The sequence below is a fragment of the Peromyscus maniculatus genome, chromosome 19 (genome assembly GCF_049852395.1).
Source record: "Peromyscus maniculatus bairdii isolate BWxNUB_F1_BW_parent chromosome 19, HU_Pman_BW_mat_3.1, whole genome shotgun sequence".
NCBI classification, from domain to species: Eukaryota; Metazoa; Chordata; class Mammalia; order Rodentia; family Cricetidae; genus Peromyscus; species Peromyscus maniculatus.
Genome location: NC_134870.1, coordinates 33,022,521 through 33,040,873, shown reverse-complemented (window position 1 = coordinate 33,040,873; position 18,353 = coordinate 33,022,521).

Here is an 18,353-nt window from a genome sequence, read left to right as displayed (position 1 = left end):
TGCTGTCATACATTCTGTAATCAGTGGAAATTCAATTAATCCAGTTAATTAAATGTCGGTGAACCCACAGTGAATTATACTAATTAATGTTTCTGTATAAAGATGCACCAGACCACATAAAGCTTTTCATCAAAGCTCACAGAAGTCTGCCCAATCAGTGGTGTCACATTTCCATGTCACTGTTGTGGAAGAGAGAAAAAGAAAGAGTAATCTATGATGCCTAGCCTGGGTCCATGGATGTCATCTCAAGGAACCATGAATTCCCTACCACAGTTGAAAAGGCATTAGCTATTTGATTTATCTGTATCTTGGGTATTTAATGGTAATCACTGATAGCCTTTGCATTGGTTCTATAATGCAGATAGTGCTAATCTACACTACAGACAAGGAATCTAATGCCGGTGCAGCCGAGGTAATTGGCTCATAGCTATATAGCGAGTAAATAGCAGAGTCAAAATCTGCTATGCTGTACTACTCACCGTAGGTTAGAGATGTACATTTATATGACACTTCCTCAATTCCAAAGGCTCACCATTGTAGGATTACAGAAACAAACTGTGGGAAATAAATAAGGCTATATTACCATTTAGTTATGAATATCACCTTTGATATTAGCAAGTGGGAAAATTCACATGGTGAAATGTTAAAGAAAAACAAAGCAGAATAGGTCAATATATTTGTAACAATTGCTAATGACTTAAAATAGACTAGAGTTGAGCTTCAGATATATTTTACCCTCTAAAGCCAAACCTGAATGATAAAATGGCTATACATTCAGAAACTGTTGATAGAGCACAGTTGTCAAAAATAAGGAGAATGGAAAAATATCTAAAAAGTATCATAACTGATTGATTGCCTTGTGGTTCTTAAATGAGAGAAATAGAGACACATAATTTAAAAATTGGCAATAGTATGCAATGATAGAAAAGAACTCTTCCAAATGGGGTCAATGATGGTTTTAAATAAAGCTGTCAATGTAAAGATTACTACTAAAACTTTCATTATTAACAGCATTAGGAAAAAATATCTTTAAGTCTAAAAAATAAAATACAAGAGATTGAGTGATGTAGCAGAAATCTTAATAGATCTTATTAATAAAAACAAACCTGGAACCAGGTATTGGGGTGAATGCTGAATGATCAGAGAAACAGAACCAGCCACAGCTAACCTTACCTCATCAACTTCTCAGCTGATCCTGTTTCCTCAACTGGAAGCCTCTGTGTTCTCATCTGGAATGAATCTCAGCTGAACTACTGCTAAAAGCCTAAAAGCTTAACCAGATCTCCTTCCTGGTCTTCACCCCTTATATACCTTTCTGCTTCCTGCCATCACTTCCTGGGATTAAAGGCATGTGTCAACCTGCCCGGCTGTTTCCAGTGTAGCCTTGAACTCACAGAGATCCACATGGATCTCTGCCTTCAGATTGCTAGGATTAAAGGTGTGTGTGCCACCATTTTCTGGCCTCTATGTCTGTGTAGTGGCTGTTCTGTTCTCTGACCCCAGATAACTTTATTAGGGTGCACAATATATTGGAAAACACAATATCATCACAGAGTGAAATGCAAAACAGAGTCAAAAGATAATTATATTGAATGTCTGTGCACACTGATACAATGCTTTAAATGGATATAGAGCTAAGGCCAAATATAATTAATATATAAATGAATGTAAATGGTATAACTAATCTATTTAAACCAAATTTAACAGAACTAAATCCAACTCTCTGTAAAAAGCTACACTTGGGCTGGGGGTGAAGCCTGGTGGTTCGGTGCTTGCCTAGCACTCTTGAGGTCCTTGTTCAGTCTTCCAGAAAAATCTTTAAAGTATCAAAGATGAAATAAAAGTTGGGATGTTTGTTTTAACCAAAATTTTCATTTTCAATTGTTCAAAACAAGTCATTTACAAATAAGAAAGTCACACATTGGCAGAAAATATGTTATACATGCCTGATTCCAAAATAATTAAAGGATTAGTACAAACTTGTTACAAAACAAAAAAAAAAAACCAAAAACCCAGAAAAAGAACACACACACACACAAAACCCCACCCACCCAACCAACCAACCAAACAAATGAAACTGAGCAAAACTTCAAACAGACTCTCATAAGACAAAACACTGGATTGATCAATAAATATATCAAAATGTAGTTGGTATCATTAAGTTTCCAGAAGTAAAGATTAAAATCATAGTACTATATGTTTTCACAATCACTAGATGTATTTAATTAAAGTTTTTACACCAATAAACCTTAGCCAAGATGTTGGTCAGCTGATCCTCCTTGCATTGCCTGCAATGCAATACATCATGGGAACACAAAGTGATAGAATCTCACCAGGAAGTGTTTGCTGGCTTTTCACAGTTGAATATGAACTATGATCCAGTCATTCCACTCATGAGTACTTAGTTCAGATAAATAAAAAACATTCCTATAACAACGACCTGTAAATGAGTGCTTTGGAAAGCTTACCCAGAACAGCCAAGAACTGCAAACAACCCCATTCTCCAATAGAACAAAGATGAAGTTGAGTTCCATCTGTGCAATAAACACTAGTCAACAATAAATATCGATACATATTAAGCTTGGGTATAATAAAAATACATTGCTCAGTAGAGTCCAGATACAGAGGACCCCTTGCTGGGTAACTGCATTTGTGAGGTTGGGCAAAATGAATCTGTGAAATAAAAGAGAATGATTGCTGGTTATGGAGATGGCTCAGTGGGCATGCGCTCCTACTGTGCAAGCATGAGAAGCTGAATTTGAATTTCTAGCTCCCTTGTCAAAAGCCCAGTATGGTTTCACATGCACCAGTAATCCCAGCACTGTGAGAACTGGCAAAAAGGAGGATTTACTGGGCCTTTCAGACTGCCAGCCTAACTCTAGGTTCAGTGAAAGACCCCAACTCAAGGGAATAAGGCAAAAGAATGACAGAGCAAGACACCAAATGTCTTCTTCTGGCTTGTATGTGCATGTGGGTACATAGATGCATGCATTTACCGTGCTGTGTAATTGCCCTGGAAAGTAGAGAGGAGGCTTTCTGAGGTGTTGTGAAGGTCCTACACCTTGATGAATGTTGGATGATCATGAGGGCACATTGGTCAGTATCCACCACGCATATTATCGAAGCCTTGTGGGTTTTACTATATTAAACTTTACCCTATTTGAGCCAAATGAACAAGCATGAAAGAATGACTAGAAAATGAATTGAAATGGAAGATCAGGCAAGGCCATTTTCAACTATTTCAGAATAAGACTAAGGCCTTTGTTATTAAAACAGTATGCTATTGGCACAGAAATAGCTCAGAACACTAATGGAACAGCATATAATCCAGATTTAGAAGCAATTTCTCATGCAAATGTGGTATCCAATACAGGCAGCATCTGAAAATTGGTGAGAAAAAAAATGGATTCTTTTTTAGATGGTTTTCAGGATGACTGAGAATCCATTTGGAAATAATATGCATATACTTTATATTTCTCTTCATACCTGTTTTATACTTTCACAAGATTACATTTGTATTCTGGTTGTATTAGGATGCTCAGCTTCAGCAAGCCTCCATTTCCTAGTCCATGGCACAGACCCATGAATGATGACCAGCACAGTATGGTTTGATAGAAACAAATTTCTGGAAGCTCATAAGTCACCACTATTGTTGTCAGTAAGAATTTCAGCAGAATTTCTGACATGGATTATAATGATTATTGTTGCTGACAATTCTCAACCTGGTTCCCTATGAATAGCAAATGTGTCGTTTTCTTATTGTTTCCAACTAGAATAAAAATAGCCATCCTTGATTTTGTCACTGAAGTAAGCCTTGCTCTCTCTTCCTCATGTTTTTGTCTCCTCCTCCTTCTTCTGGTCTTCCTCTCTCCTCCTCTCCTTTCCATTCCCTCTTGGTATAGGGTTTAAACCCAGGTCCCCATGCATGCTAGCCAAGCACTTTGTATCACTGTGTTATGCTATTATTCCCCCAGCCCAAAGGTATTTTGTTTGTGTGTTTTTCTTTAAATGCCCACAGGGTGATGCTTAAAATAAAATATCCAGTACTGCTGCATTTTCATTTTGCTTCTGTTCTGTTTAGTTTATTCTAGAGGCCTTTCAGTGTGAAACCTCATATACTTTTTATTGCAAGCCTCAAGGAGTGATGCATAGGTAGGGATTTTGATAGATGCCGTGTTTGGAAGTGTCCCAGTTTTCCTACCCAGCGTTTGTGCTAATTAAGCGAGGACTAGTATTCAGATTATCAACGCTGATCACTTCAGTTTGTGACAGTCACTGTGCTTTTCTACTTATGTCGCTTTCCCCCAGATCTGGTGCTGGTACAGAGGAAAGGCAGAGCTACAGCTGCTGCCATGAGCACCAGTAGGTGATTGTCACCCACTGAATGGGAATCTACAATAAGGGGAAGGAGCTCCACTTGGTGTCATAACACCGTTAAGACCTCAAAATAGATTGCTAACATTCAATGTTTTGCTTACTGGTATATCTCCAAGGTTGAGCTACTTTTAAAAAAATGTGTTTAAAGATAGTACCACTCTTATTTTACTATTTTCTTTTTGAATGGCATGTGTCATTTTCTAGAATTTGAAATGCCTTCCATATAAAACGAAGCTTATTTTTTAAAATGTCTTATTGTTTGTCACCAATGTTGTGATTGTGCATTTCAGTATTTAATATTGCATTCATGGCTAAAAAGGAATGCAGTTTAATTATTCAATGGATTAACACTTATTGAACATCTAGCCTGCTGGTTTGCTTACTTTACTTTGCTGAACTTAGTCATTGATAATTCAGATGCACAATATAGAATTGTTTTGGAGGAAGAGAATTAGGAAACAAATATTCTGGGTTATCACTTTCCAGATGGAGGTTGAAAGGTAACATGCATACTTCTCATAACCACATACTAAGATAAAGTTAATGGCATTAACTATTGAAAGGAAACATTTTACGTAGATTCTTGTGCTCCCTTTAATCTGGAAATGATAAAAGTTATTGCTATCACTAAAATCCAAGGTAAAATCAAAGTGTATACATATGATTATTGGTGAGAGGAATTTTTTTTTCTTGTGGTGACTGAAGCTTGTACTCATAGTTACTTGGGATGCTGAGGCATGGGGCTTATAAGTTCAAGGCTTTCTTGGGCTACAGAGTAAGTGTAAATAAAACTTAGATAACTTAGTGAAACCCTGTATCAAAATAAAAAGTTGAGAAGGCTGGAATATAGCTCAGTGGTAGAAAGCTTCTTTGAAATGCATGAGGCCTTAAGTTTAGACACCAGGACCATTCCTGCATGTACGTCTAACTAAAATAAAATTTAAAGGAACAAATGAAACCCAAGACCTTGTACTGAAAATTTTGAATCTCAACAGAAAGACAGATGAATCCCTGTGATTGACTTGTGTTTTACAAATTATTATAATAAAGGTTGAGATTCAATATATATGAAGAAATTCTAAAAATGCAGAAGAAAAAGATGAACATATCAGGGAAAGATGAGTGAAAGTAACTGTAAAAATTTATGGACAAAACTTTAAATGCTTATTAGCTGGAGAGGTTGTTTGATTTCCCGCATGAGACACATGCAAATAAAAATTATCCTGAGAGGAAATAATGATTGAACCCCCAGAATTGGGGTTAAATTCAAATTTTTTACATGTTCAAATTGTCAAGGATGAAGAAAAGTAATTTTTCTGGTAGGTGTCAAAATAGAAATTGGTACTGTCTTTAAAACAAACACATTGCCATTTGGGAAGCAATCTTGCATTCATTCATTCATTCATTCATTCATTCATTCATTCATTCATATCTGTGTATGTGTGGGGACGCACATGTGCCTTGGTGTACACATGAAAGTCAGAAGACAACTTGTGGGAATTAGTTCTCTTCTTCCACCATGTGGGATCTGGGAATCAAACTGAAGTTGTCAAGCTTTGCAGCAAATGCCTTTATCGCTGAGTGATCTTGCTGGCAGTCTCATTTTTAGATATATCTTTCATTTTACTGGCAAAATATAAAAGTGCATATCAAAAAGGTTGCTTGTTATAGAAACAGCAGAATCATCTAGAATGAGGACACTGGCTGAATCATCCAATGGATCCTAAGCTACAAAGAATAAAATGCAATGGTGGAAGATAATTATATAATCTCCTGGATATGCTGTTTGGCAAAAATAAATAATATATAAAAAGGCAAATAAAACATACTCCATTTATTTTCAAAATGATGGCAGAGAAATGCAAACATATTCTACTGAACAAAGTAGATGGGATATCATGAGAAGCTACACTTTGAAAATACTTTGTTCTGCAGATTTGACTTAAGAATTATGTAAATATTTTTGCATAGTTACAAAATCAAATCAAATAAAAAAACTTCCCTAAAAATATATGTGTCAAATATACTAATTCAATATTCACATGCTGGCCAACACAGCACAGGGAAAGGAACTATTCCAAGAATATATAATGCCTTGATTGTTCTTAGTGAAGTATACCCAAAGGGCAAACTGTGAAAAAGAACATCAGTTGCTCTTAGTAATCCCAATGTTGATAGGTCTCCTGGTATTTCTGAGTTTGGACTGTAGATAAAGCAAACACATAGTTATGAGACATTTTAATTCTGTCATTCCTAGTGTTCTTTCTGTCAGACAACCATGATCTTTGCTCAGAAAAGAGATTCAGGGCTGAGAATAGAACTCAATGGCAGAAGGGCACTTGTCTTGCATGTGTGAGGCTCTAATCTCAATTACTAGGAAGAGGAGTGGTGGGGGGGGAGAAGACAGGGAGGAGGGGAAGAAGAAGAGGAAGGAGAAGGAGAGACAGAGGGAGAGAGAGAAAGAGGGAGAGGGAAATGTTGATTCCCTAGAGCAGAACCCTGAGAGAATGACCTGGAAGTAGAGTTAAGCTATGAACCCTCAAAGCCTGCCTCCAGCAAGGATACTCCTTACAAAGGTTCAGTAACCTCTCCAAACAGCACCATCAACTATTCACATATGTGACCCTATGGGGGACATTTCTCATTCAAACCATCACACATACACTCCACATTTTGTTGACTGAAATACAGTATCATGTCCCTATCTGCAGGAAATTTTTTATGATTGACAAATATGCTTTAGTGGTGAAAATTCTTTTATTCATGAAAAATACAGATAAGCCCTGATGAGGTACAGCTTTGACTTAACTAGATCTTTTTGATGTTTAAGCTATAGATGAAACAAAACAAAACAACAAAATCAAACTTCTGAACACTGTATTTTTAAGGAAGGCCATGGGATAAAGATATCCAAAGATTTAAATGTTTTTATCTATGTTGATTTTTGCTAACTTTCTCCAGACAACACCTAGTGGTGATAAGATGTGAAAAACTGCACCATACTGGAGTCTGTAAAGATGGCTGATATTTTAATCATGTGTTTTGTGTAGATTCACAAGAAAATACTTGTAATTTGGTTTCGTTGTTAGAATCTGGTGCTTAGCAGCCATAGTTTACTATTTGCTTGCATATTAACAACTAAACCTCTGGAAGCCTGCAAGTCTGGACATTGAACGTATTTCTGAAGCATTCTGAGCATCAAAGCCTGTGTCCTGGCAACATGGCAGCATCAGCCTTCGAATTGAGGCATCCCAAGGAGGTTTTCAAGAAGAAAAACTGCAAATCCTATTTCTGTGTGCTCACAGCCCTCTATGTCACTGAATGTGGCTGTCCTGATAGGAGCCTGCAGCACGCTCCTGTATCGTGCACCTTTGAATAGTAAAGCAGGTTTTTTTTTTTCCTTTTTCTTTTCTTTTTATGCTAAAATGGAAGAAAACTGTTCAATTAGCAGGATACAGGGAATATCAAGTAGGAAACAGAGAAACCACAAAGGTTGTTAGATTAAACTGCAAGGAAACTTATTATTTTATACTTACCTAAAATTGTGCACAATAAATATGTGTGGACATATATATGGAAGTTAAGCCACTTGAGCTCACAATGCTTTCCCTAAGAACCATAGATTAACAAAATGTAGTACCAGGCATGAAAGAAAATTCCCTTTGAATGGGGTTGATCAAGGTAGTCCAGGTGACCCCCCCAAAAGAACACAGGTTATGGCTGTTGCTCTTGGTTGTTTCTCAGAGGCTGAGAGAAAGCTCCCTGTTGCTGAAGACACCCTACTCGTAGGACACAGGACTCAGATTATTTGCACTGGACCTAACCCGAAAGCCTCATTTCTGTGGTCTATTTTCCATGGTACAAGAAAATATTGTGCAAGCTTCGGGGGTAGGGTTGGTAATTAATAGTCCTACCTTGAAATTAATAGTTGCAAGACCTGTGAACCACAACAGTGAACAGCATACAAGATATCCATATAATAACTGGGTAAGTGGCATAAGTAATAAGTGGCATGAGTAATAAGTGGCACTCATGTTATTGGTAACCTACAGCTGTCTAGTTGGACTTAGTTCCATTCCATAGGAGGGAAGGAAATAATGCCTGGTACTGCAAACCTTACCATCTACCTAGGGCCAGTGAAGTCATGGATCTTAAAAGAGAATCTACTACCACAACTAGATCAGCATGATTCTTAACTACATTCTAAATCTTAGCTTTACACCCATAGCTACTGGCCATCATGAAAGAAGCTTCTCTTTACAGCAAATGGAGACCATCACAGAAAACTACAACTGGACACAATGCGGAGATCAATGAAAGAATTGGAGGGTGGGGACCTGGGAGGGTCCGCAGGGGGGATAGGGAGAAAGTGGTGTAATTGTATTTTAATTAAAGATGTATAATAATAGCAATATATATGTATTTATATACATATATATGTATGTATGTATATCCTCAAAGGTAATTTGGAAATGAAACTTTTGAAGGAATATATATATATCTTTATAATATATACACGCATATATATGTATACCTTTGTTTTGCAGTGTTTTGCTTTTCGATACATCAAACTTGTTTCTACTGAAATGATTCACACAAAGCAGAACGTACCAGGCTGCTGAGTGGAAAGCAAGCACCCCAGGACAAGCAACAACCTAGGGCTGGAAAGAAAGTAGCCCTTGCATTGAAGAAATGCGTTTCCAGTCTTCCCACTAGCTCATCCACTTATGGGGAACTCTGATGTGTTCTCTATTCTTTTAGAATTAGTAACCTTTTGTTGTTTGAACCCAAGGTTTCTCAACAAATCTGTCAGAAGGAAATCCATTTACCCAGGAGCTTTCATTGTTAGGTTGGTACCATTTAAAACAAGCTCCCCCAAGCAGAGATTCACTCTTAACTTACGACAGCTTCAGGAAAATGTGGCATTTAATGTGGGAATAGAACAGCATGGCAGAGATTCATGGCTGCATCACCTCAACCCCATGAATCAAGACAAGTTTATTTTAAGTAAACAAGTTACTTACACGAGTTACAAATGTATACCTAATCACAAAATGACTTTAATATACTCTGCAGTATTTGTAACAATGACAAGCTGTAGCAGGTACCCAATAAAAAGCTGAGTTAATGATGTTGAGATGGAGAACAAAGCCCATAATGCTGTGAGGTTGTCAGAGTGATATAATATTGCTCATAAGAGTCAGCGATAGAACTGCAGAAAGGTTTGTGTGACTGTGTACAGTGCAGAGGCAGAAATTCCAGTTTTTAATAATTTAAAACTCAAGTTATTTGGTCTTATCCCCTGTAGCTAGTTAGTGATGTAAAGGATTCTGTTAGATGGCCTCAGATGCTGTGGTTAGAATTATTTAAATGAATAGAGTGGCCGACCCCCAGAAAGCTATTTCACTACTATACTAGAGCTTGTGCTTTTTCTGCTGATGTTAATCATTATTTGTGTAAACACCTCCAAAGCTGTTTGCAGAGCCATTCTATTTCACCTGAACTGCAGTCTTACCGGGAGGGGAGCTGTCCCAGGTGTCATTCTCCAATGACAAAACTCAACTTGAAGTTTAGAAAGCAGACTTTTAAAGATACACTCATGGAGTCAAAGCTGTGGAAGGTGGAAAGGGGAGGTGAATGACCAGGGAAAGGTTTGAACTGAGATACTGACAACTAACCAGATAACATAGAGTTCCAGAGCTAGGATCATACTACAGAATAGTCAGCCACTGGGTATAGCTGTCCAGGTCTTCAATCTTCCTCATCCGTAATGTTAGGAAATGGGACCACTGGGTGCTAAGGAAGACTATGGCATTGGGTTAGGTAGATCCCTGAGTTTTAGATAGTTCCAGATGGCACTAACAGCTTAGGTCTGCTGACGTTTCCGGGTGAAATAAAATTAATTTAAAAAGGGGCGGAAGGTGTGGGTAGAAAATTGCAATGGTTACTACAGAGATTCTAAAGGGAAATGAACCCCAAAGGGTTATGACAAGCACTTTCAAACTGGCCACCTGTCTTTGGTCTTGCAGTCCTGTTTCAATGTTTTGTCATACGGGAGCCAGATATTGCTCCTCATGTCCTCTCTCAGTTAAGAACGGCAGTAAGTCTCCGTTGTCGTCTGAACGTGTGAATATACTTGTCCTGGTTTCATTTTCTTTGCTGTGAGAAAATATCCTAAATGGGAAGTTCACTGTTTCAGCTTGGCTGCCTGCTCAGCTAGCTCCTAGGACCTGCCTGTCTGCACCCTCGATGCTGGGGTTAAAGACATACCCAGACATGCTTGACATTTTATGTAGGTTGTGGGGATTTGAATGTAGATCTTCAAGCTGGCAGAGGAAATGCTCTTATCCACTAAGCATCTCCTCAACCCTCTTTTTGTCTCCTAAAAAGATACTAGTCATTTAACTTAGAGCTCACTTTATTTAATCTACTATTATTTCATTTGAACTTGATTTTATCTGTGAAAAAAACATTTCTGAATAAGTTCACCTTAAGGATACTAGGAGTTAAGATTTGGAGCTATCTTTTGGGGAATAGAATTTAACCCATATCATGTACTATATTTTAGAGAAAGGAAAACTTGCCGATTTGGGAAATGTTTACAAAACCCACCCTGATAAAGAGTTTGCAACCAAATATGCAAAGAACTTTTAAAATTCGACAGTAAGACAAACAACCTAATTAAAAATAGGCAAACATCTGGATGAATACCTCACCAAAGAGGACAGAGACACCAAGCAGTAATATGAAAAGACATTTAATGTTGCTTATCATGAGATAATAATTGCAAATTAAATCAATGATGAGACTATGCTACAGATATGTCAGAGTAGTTAAATTTGACAATAACAGAAATCCTGGAAGCTGAGAAGGATGTGAGTCAACAGGAATTCTCTTATTTATTGCTGCTTAGACTACAGAATGGCCTGTCTTTTAAAAGACAGCTGTCAGTTTCTTACAAAGCGGAGCAATGTTCTATTACATGATTCTATACATTTGTCTATAAAGAACTCTGCATGTGAGGTTGGGGAGATGACTCAGTGGGTGATGTGCTTGCTGTGTAAGCGGGAGGAACTGAGTTTGGTCCCCAGAAACCAAATGAAAGGCCAGATGTGGAGGTGTGGCTGTATAACCCAAAGACTGAGGTGGCAGATCACAGAGAGCAAGACTCCACGGGCTTGTTGGCCAGTCAGTCTAGCCAAGATGGTGAGTTTTAGGTTCACTGAAGACACTTTGCCTCAAAAAACATGATGGAGAGAGGTAGAGAAAAGTATATGAAATTAACATCTGATTCCTACTGAAACACTCACAGCCAAGCATATCTGTATACACATATGCACAGACATACTTACTTCACCACATCTTCACACATACATATATCACATCTGTATATATACACAGACACACATACATCACTTTGGCACACACATGCACACATACACATCACATCTGTACATATACATGGACACACATGTATCCATCATTTATGCACACACGTACAAAGGTTTGCATGAAAATATTTGTAGTACCTTTACTAATAGTCACCCTAACAGGAAGCAGTCAACATTCCTTTGGATAGCTGAGCAAACACTCGTGTATCAGCACAATTGTATATTACCCAGAAATAAAAAAGGAACTAGTTATCTGTGTACACAAAGATGGATGTCAATCCTAAACTCATCAGGGGATGTTAAGGGATGCACATCAGTGTGGAAAGCTACATATTGCATGATTCCAATCTTAGAACATTCTAGAAAAGACAAATCCATAGACATTGTAAAATTTAGTGATCTACAGGTCCTTTGGAGAAGGGATTAAATTAGTGACAAACACTGTGACAAAAAGCAACATAGGAAGAAAAGGAGATGGAAGACAGGTTAAGTAATAGATCCCAAAACAGAGTACAGGCAGAAGGTCTACAGTGTAAGAGTGACAAGCATCTGCATTAATTTATCCTATATGAAGCTAGAAGAGTTGAATATCTACCAGCACGAAGATATGTTTAAGGAGATACAGGTTTCTGTTTGATCTTTGGGTATCACATCTGTGGGAGCCCATTTTCAGGCTCCTAGTGGCTTTACCCAGCAGATCTGTATAGAGAGGATGATTAGAACCATGGGCCTGAGTACAAGTGTCTGAGATGGTCTGCACTTGGCTGTGCAGAGGGGGAGGTCTTTTGCTCCACACCTTTGCAATTCTATAAATACCCTAGGGTAGAAATAGTCAGGGCCCATTGGAATAGGTTCCAGGTCCTCTCGAGGCTATCCTGTATTTTCCATGTATTTACCTCTGCAATCTAAATCCTTTTATCTAATATTTCCTGATACTTGCATTCAGGAAAACTCTGGGATCTGTGGGGTTGGTGGGTAAATGCCCCCCCCCCCACGTCCATGTGTCAAATGAACACACTGCATTCTCTAAGTATGCCAAGTTATTGTGTTTCACTTAAAATCACAATAATAAAGCCTGTAATGATGGGGGTACAGCAACATGACAAAGGCACCAACAGAAAGAGCTCCCACACATCAAAGCTGGGGCGATTTGAGTGATGAGATACAGGGAGGCATGAAATGAATATCTGAGTCCACATTGAATGAAATACCCAGTTGGTGGTACATAGAGAAATCTCTCATATGTTATTGCCAACCACATCAAGTGTATGCTATTTATAGCAACTTCCTTCCAAACAGTACACTGTGAAGAAAACAGCAAGCATTAACTTCCCAGTTGTGAAAATCAGTACTGACTTAGTTGGAAGATCAAGGCATTCTCTCTCCTTTGTATAATGTTACGAGCAGGTGTTGGCTCTGTGCTACAGTCCCCACCCCAAAACCTACAGGTCTCATTGGATTATGACATAAACTCTGATAAATCCTCAATCTGGGATATCTACAAATGGCCTGAACAATTACTCTTCACAGCTGTCTAATATAACAAAAGCTAAGGAAGACTAAAAGATTCGTACAGGAAAGAAAAATATTAAGAAGAAATGACTAAATGGAATGTGGTGGCCTGGATAACATTTTGAAACAGAAAATGAATGGTGGGTACAACTGAGGGGACACAGGTAAAGTGTGTTTTTTTTTCATAATTCTATATCAATATTAGTTCACTCAATTATGGGAAAAGTATTGTACTGACAAAAATGCTGATATTAATAGAAATTAGATACAGGATATATGAGAACCCTTTTACAATCTTATGCTAATCTAAATCTATTCTAAAGTTAAGTATGCTAAAACTTATTAAATATAGCACAGACAAACTTGCAGGAGAGGACAGTTTAAATATACAAAGAGGGAGATCTGCATTAGAAATACAATCTCACTCTCCCAGTTCATTTTCAGCTAGGAATCAGTGTCCCATGGTTACAAGCCCTTAATGACTGGGTGATGAAAAACAACAACAACAAAAACATCCCTTCTTCAGAGAGGACCTGGGAGAGAGAGTGAGCACACAGGCTGAGCTGTTATGGTTTAGAGTTTACCCTGCCTCCATATTACTGAAAACATCACATGTCGTCTATCAGTTTTGAGTCTTGGTCTTATTATTTATAATTTGGGGCTTCAATTGCATCAGTTTGATGCAGTGCTCTGTTCATCTGATGGAGTAACATGGAACATGTCGTTGTAATTCCTGTTATTGGCACAAAGTGCTCTGCATATACCACTCGGCATGATGGTGTGTGTGGTGGCTCTGCTGACACCCTGGGTTTCCTATCATCACAGCTTGGACAGCTTTCTGACCTTTCACTGCTTCATCGCCAACTGGAAGACCATACAGCTAACACCCCCTTGTTCCCCGAGTTCTTCTTAGACTACGTCATCAGATGTAAATCACTGTAAAAAGTGCCTGGTGAAAGAGATCTTTACATTAACTCTTCTAATCACAGAGGTGCCATAGCAAAGGACCCATGCTAAATAGCTAACAGGCTTTAAAGGACCCCAAAGCCATGGAAAGTCCATTTTGAGATATGTGCTCAGAGCCGGAGACCCAGAAACCAAGGAATTGGCTGCTCATTCTCCTGAATGCTAGCACCTAACTGAAGATCTATGGAGTGGGTCCACTTTCAGAAACTTCTTGGCTCCTGCATCACGATGTCATGACCTCTCATATTGGAATTAGAAATGGTGACATTTGAAAGGTGGATTACCCCATCTTCAGTTAACTGGGACCTTAGAACCTGGCAAAATCTTTAAGGGGGAAATCTGAATATTGGCAGTATTCTTACCCTGTACATAAGTCCAACTTTTCCAAAGAGCTGTGAAAGGCTGCTTTTTACTGTTAGGGCTCAAGGCACTAAGAGCATTTTCGTTTAATATGATTTTACTTTTAGTAAATTATCACATTGGGTTTGGGTTCATTTTAATAATTTTTGAAAGTTTCATGCTTACAATGTACTTTGATCATATCCACTGCACTCTCCCCATTCCAGTTCCTCCCAGATCCACTGCCCACTCCTGATAACCCTCCCAAATTCATGACATTTCCTCCCCCGTTGTTTTTTATAACCCACACAGTACAACTTGTGTATGGGAACCGGAGTGTTGTTTGACTTACCAGGGCCATATCCTCAAAAGAAAACTGACTCTACCCAGGAAACCATCAACTGTCCATAGTGCTTTTGCTAGGCTTAGGGGCTTGTGAGGTTCTCCTCTGTTGTGCTAGAATGTTGGTTGCCTTGATCTTGCAGAGGTTCTGTGTAGCAACCTCAGCACTGTGAGTTCATGAGTATGGAGGTCCTGTTATGTGCAGACAGCACATTTCCTCTGGTCCTCTATGACATCTTTCTATTACAATCTTTCTAACCCTTCTTCCATGATGGTCCCTGAGCCTTGGGAAAAGGAGGTATTTGAATATGTTTCATTTACATAATGTTCAATATGCACAGTAATTAGTTTAAATAATATTAAAATGATCTCTTCTATAGTTTCCCACCTTTGGCTCAGACAATGCAAAGTCCAAAGCTGATTCTTCTGTTTGGAGGAATGCAAGCAACAGAAACTTGGGAGAGCTTTATGCTTAGTAACCTTAGAAGGAAGTGCCCCCATTCTTGACAGTCTCTTTGTGATACTCTCATAACAGTACCTCTCCCTCTCCTTTCCTAAATGTTCAACCCCAAACACAGTAGTCCCAAGTTAGTCTCAAGTTAGTCGCACTTTGTAGTCAGGGCATGCTTGTCCCGCCCTCTAGTTCTGCCTCACCCCGTGTGTGTGAATTACATGAGGTGCTGTCTGTGTTATTTGGTGCGGTTCTTGGAGGCAGGAAAGGAGGCACAGGCTGTGATAATCATTAAGGCCACCAGTTTTGGTTGCAGACTCCAAATGAGTCTCTGACTCTACCAACTACCCAATATACAGGAATCTTTCTAATCTCTAATATTCCTAACTCCCACTTTGGAGACTTAAGAGGATTGCATCCAAAACAAATGAAGTGCATTATTTTTAAAATTTATCATTAACTATTTATTTATTTTGTGTATAAGGTTGTGTGACCCACATATATTGCAAGTGCCCAAGTTGGACCAAAGGGTACTGGCTCTCCTGGAACTAGAGTTCCAGGCAATTGTGAGCCAATGAGATGGGAGCTGAAAACTGAGCCTAGATCTTCTACAAGAGCAGTGAATGCTCTTAGCTACTGAGCCATCTCCATGACCCTTGCCATGCACTCTTTGCAACTTGAAACAAATTCTTTTATCGATTTATTTTCATATTACCTTTGAAAATTTCAAGTTTAATAAAAGCTCTACCTTTCACATAAAACTATGTGACGTAGACAACCATGTCAGATGAATCACCACCATCCAATTCACATTTACTTAACTGAGTCGTGGTTAGAGATGCAGGCCTGAAAAAGCAGGATGCTGAGTTTGGAAGAGCTGGCTTTGAGCACAAGCTCTGCTCTGACCGACTGTGTACATTTGGTGAAGTCATTTCACACTGGGCTTTTCAACCTTCTAAACTCATGAAATGGGGGGATCCTTCTGTTACTTCAGGACTCAGTTTCATTAAACATCATCCATGGTTCTCCCTTTAAATAAAATGGAACCAAACAGGCACACTCTTGAATGACACTGTCTCTTTTCTTGTGACTTATTACCCAGCATTTTGTTGTGTGGCTTTGATTGATTTGCTTTTTCTGTAAACAGCTAGGTAAGTTATGGCAAAATAAATAAATATCCCCTCCCCACAAAAAAGACTTAGCAGGTTTTCTTGTTATCCCTCGGTGTACAGAACATGCCCCTCCATGTCTAAAATGATTTGACTATCATTTTCTCCAACACAGCTAGACATATTGCTAAAAACAAACAGGAAGACTGGTCATTTGCTTCTCTTTGCTTTTGCAGAATGTTTTGTATTCAAGAGGGTGTAGTGGAAATTGTTACAGCTTTAGCACTTACTGAGTTCATAATACGTCTCAGTCATTGTACTCAGTGCTCTCCAAATGCTTCAGTCCTTGCTCTCAACATTTGAAGATGTCCTTACTATTGCCATTTTATAGATGAGCATCAATGTGCTTGTTTCCAAATTTAGACACTTGAAGAAATGGTAAGCTGTGCTTCAAACCTTGATTTTGGGCTGTTGCACATGTCTACTCCAGACTACCTAGTGTTTGGAGACACCGAAACAGCCACTGGCTACACACACACACACACACACGCACACGCACACGTACACGCACACACACACCCCAAAACACAAAAGGAGGCCTTCATAATAAGTGCTTGCTGAATGCAGTGATGTCCTTTCACCGAACATACATAATTAATTTTCTCTCAAATCAATTTAACAGCTAAATAATGCAGCACCAGCTAATGGGCTCTTGGCTGGCTAAACATTAAGGATATATTGTCCCATATACTCACCCTAAAGAATGGAGATGAACAACTTGCCTGGTTACGTAACACTGTTCGACAACATAAATAAAAGATTTCTCTTGTTTTGGCAATCGGTCTGCGCTCTTCTAAGCTTTGCTACATCAGACTTCCTCTAATCTAACAGATGCCAGCAGTTTAAAAGCAGCCCAAAAATTCTTATTTATATCTGGTGCTCAGTTTTGAATAAAATGGGCCTGCAAATGCAGAGGGAGATGGAGGGGGGGAATGCATAACTTAAAAATGGAATTTATTTCCAGACTTCTAAACACAGATTTCCAATAAATGTCCACTTAGAGAACCATTTCATTAAGCTAACTGCAGCCGAAAACAAGTTCCCTGGTGTTCCTTTGAGCATTTTATTTTCTAAAATGAATCATTACTTTCGATGTTTTGGCTTGACAATCTTTCCTCCCCAATTGTGTAATTTTGATTTGTCACTCAAATTGCTTGTATTTCAAGAGAACGGTTCTGAGACATTTCTGCTTTGGAATGAGACTGCTAATATGGTGGCAAGGGTTTGGAGAAGCTCCCAAACCACTAAGGTGCATTGCTTTGTCCTTTAGAGAACTGGAGAGAGTCTTGACTTCTCATTCCAATTAAGGTTTAGCAGACCCTTAAGACTGATTCTGGGGGTGGCTGAAATGAACTTGTAATGAACAAGATGGAGAGCTGTGGCCGAAAGAGGAGGTGAGGGAAATGAAAGTCAGGCTGTTGTGAAGCTCCCTTCCATCTGTGACTTGGTAAATAATCCAGATATTTGCAAGCCCATTCTCAACCACCTCGCCCCCAAGTAGAAATAAGAATGTTACTAACAGAATACTAATGGAACAGAAAGGAGATTGAGGCAAGGTACCGGGGGGGGGGGGGGGGGGGAGAGACACTTCTAACATAAAAATGGCATGTATGCAAATTACATTTAAGAACAACTTTTTCAAAAGTCAGTCCCCCACAAGGTCATTGGGCTTTTTCATCTTTGCTTAAACACTCAGACTCAAAGAAAAGACCAATTCAATTTATTAAAAGGTGCTACTATGAAATGTATCTGCTAATAAGCAGAGAAACTTTGTGATTAAGAAAGGCATGCTTCATCTGATTGAGA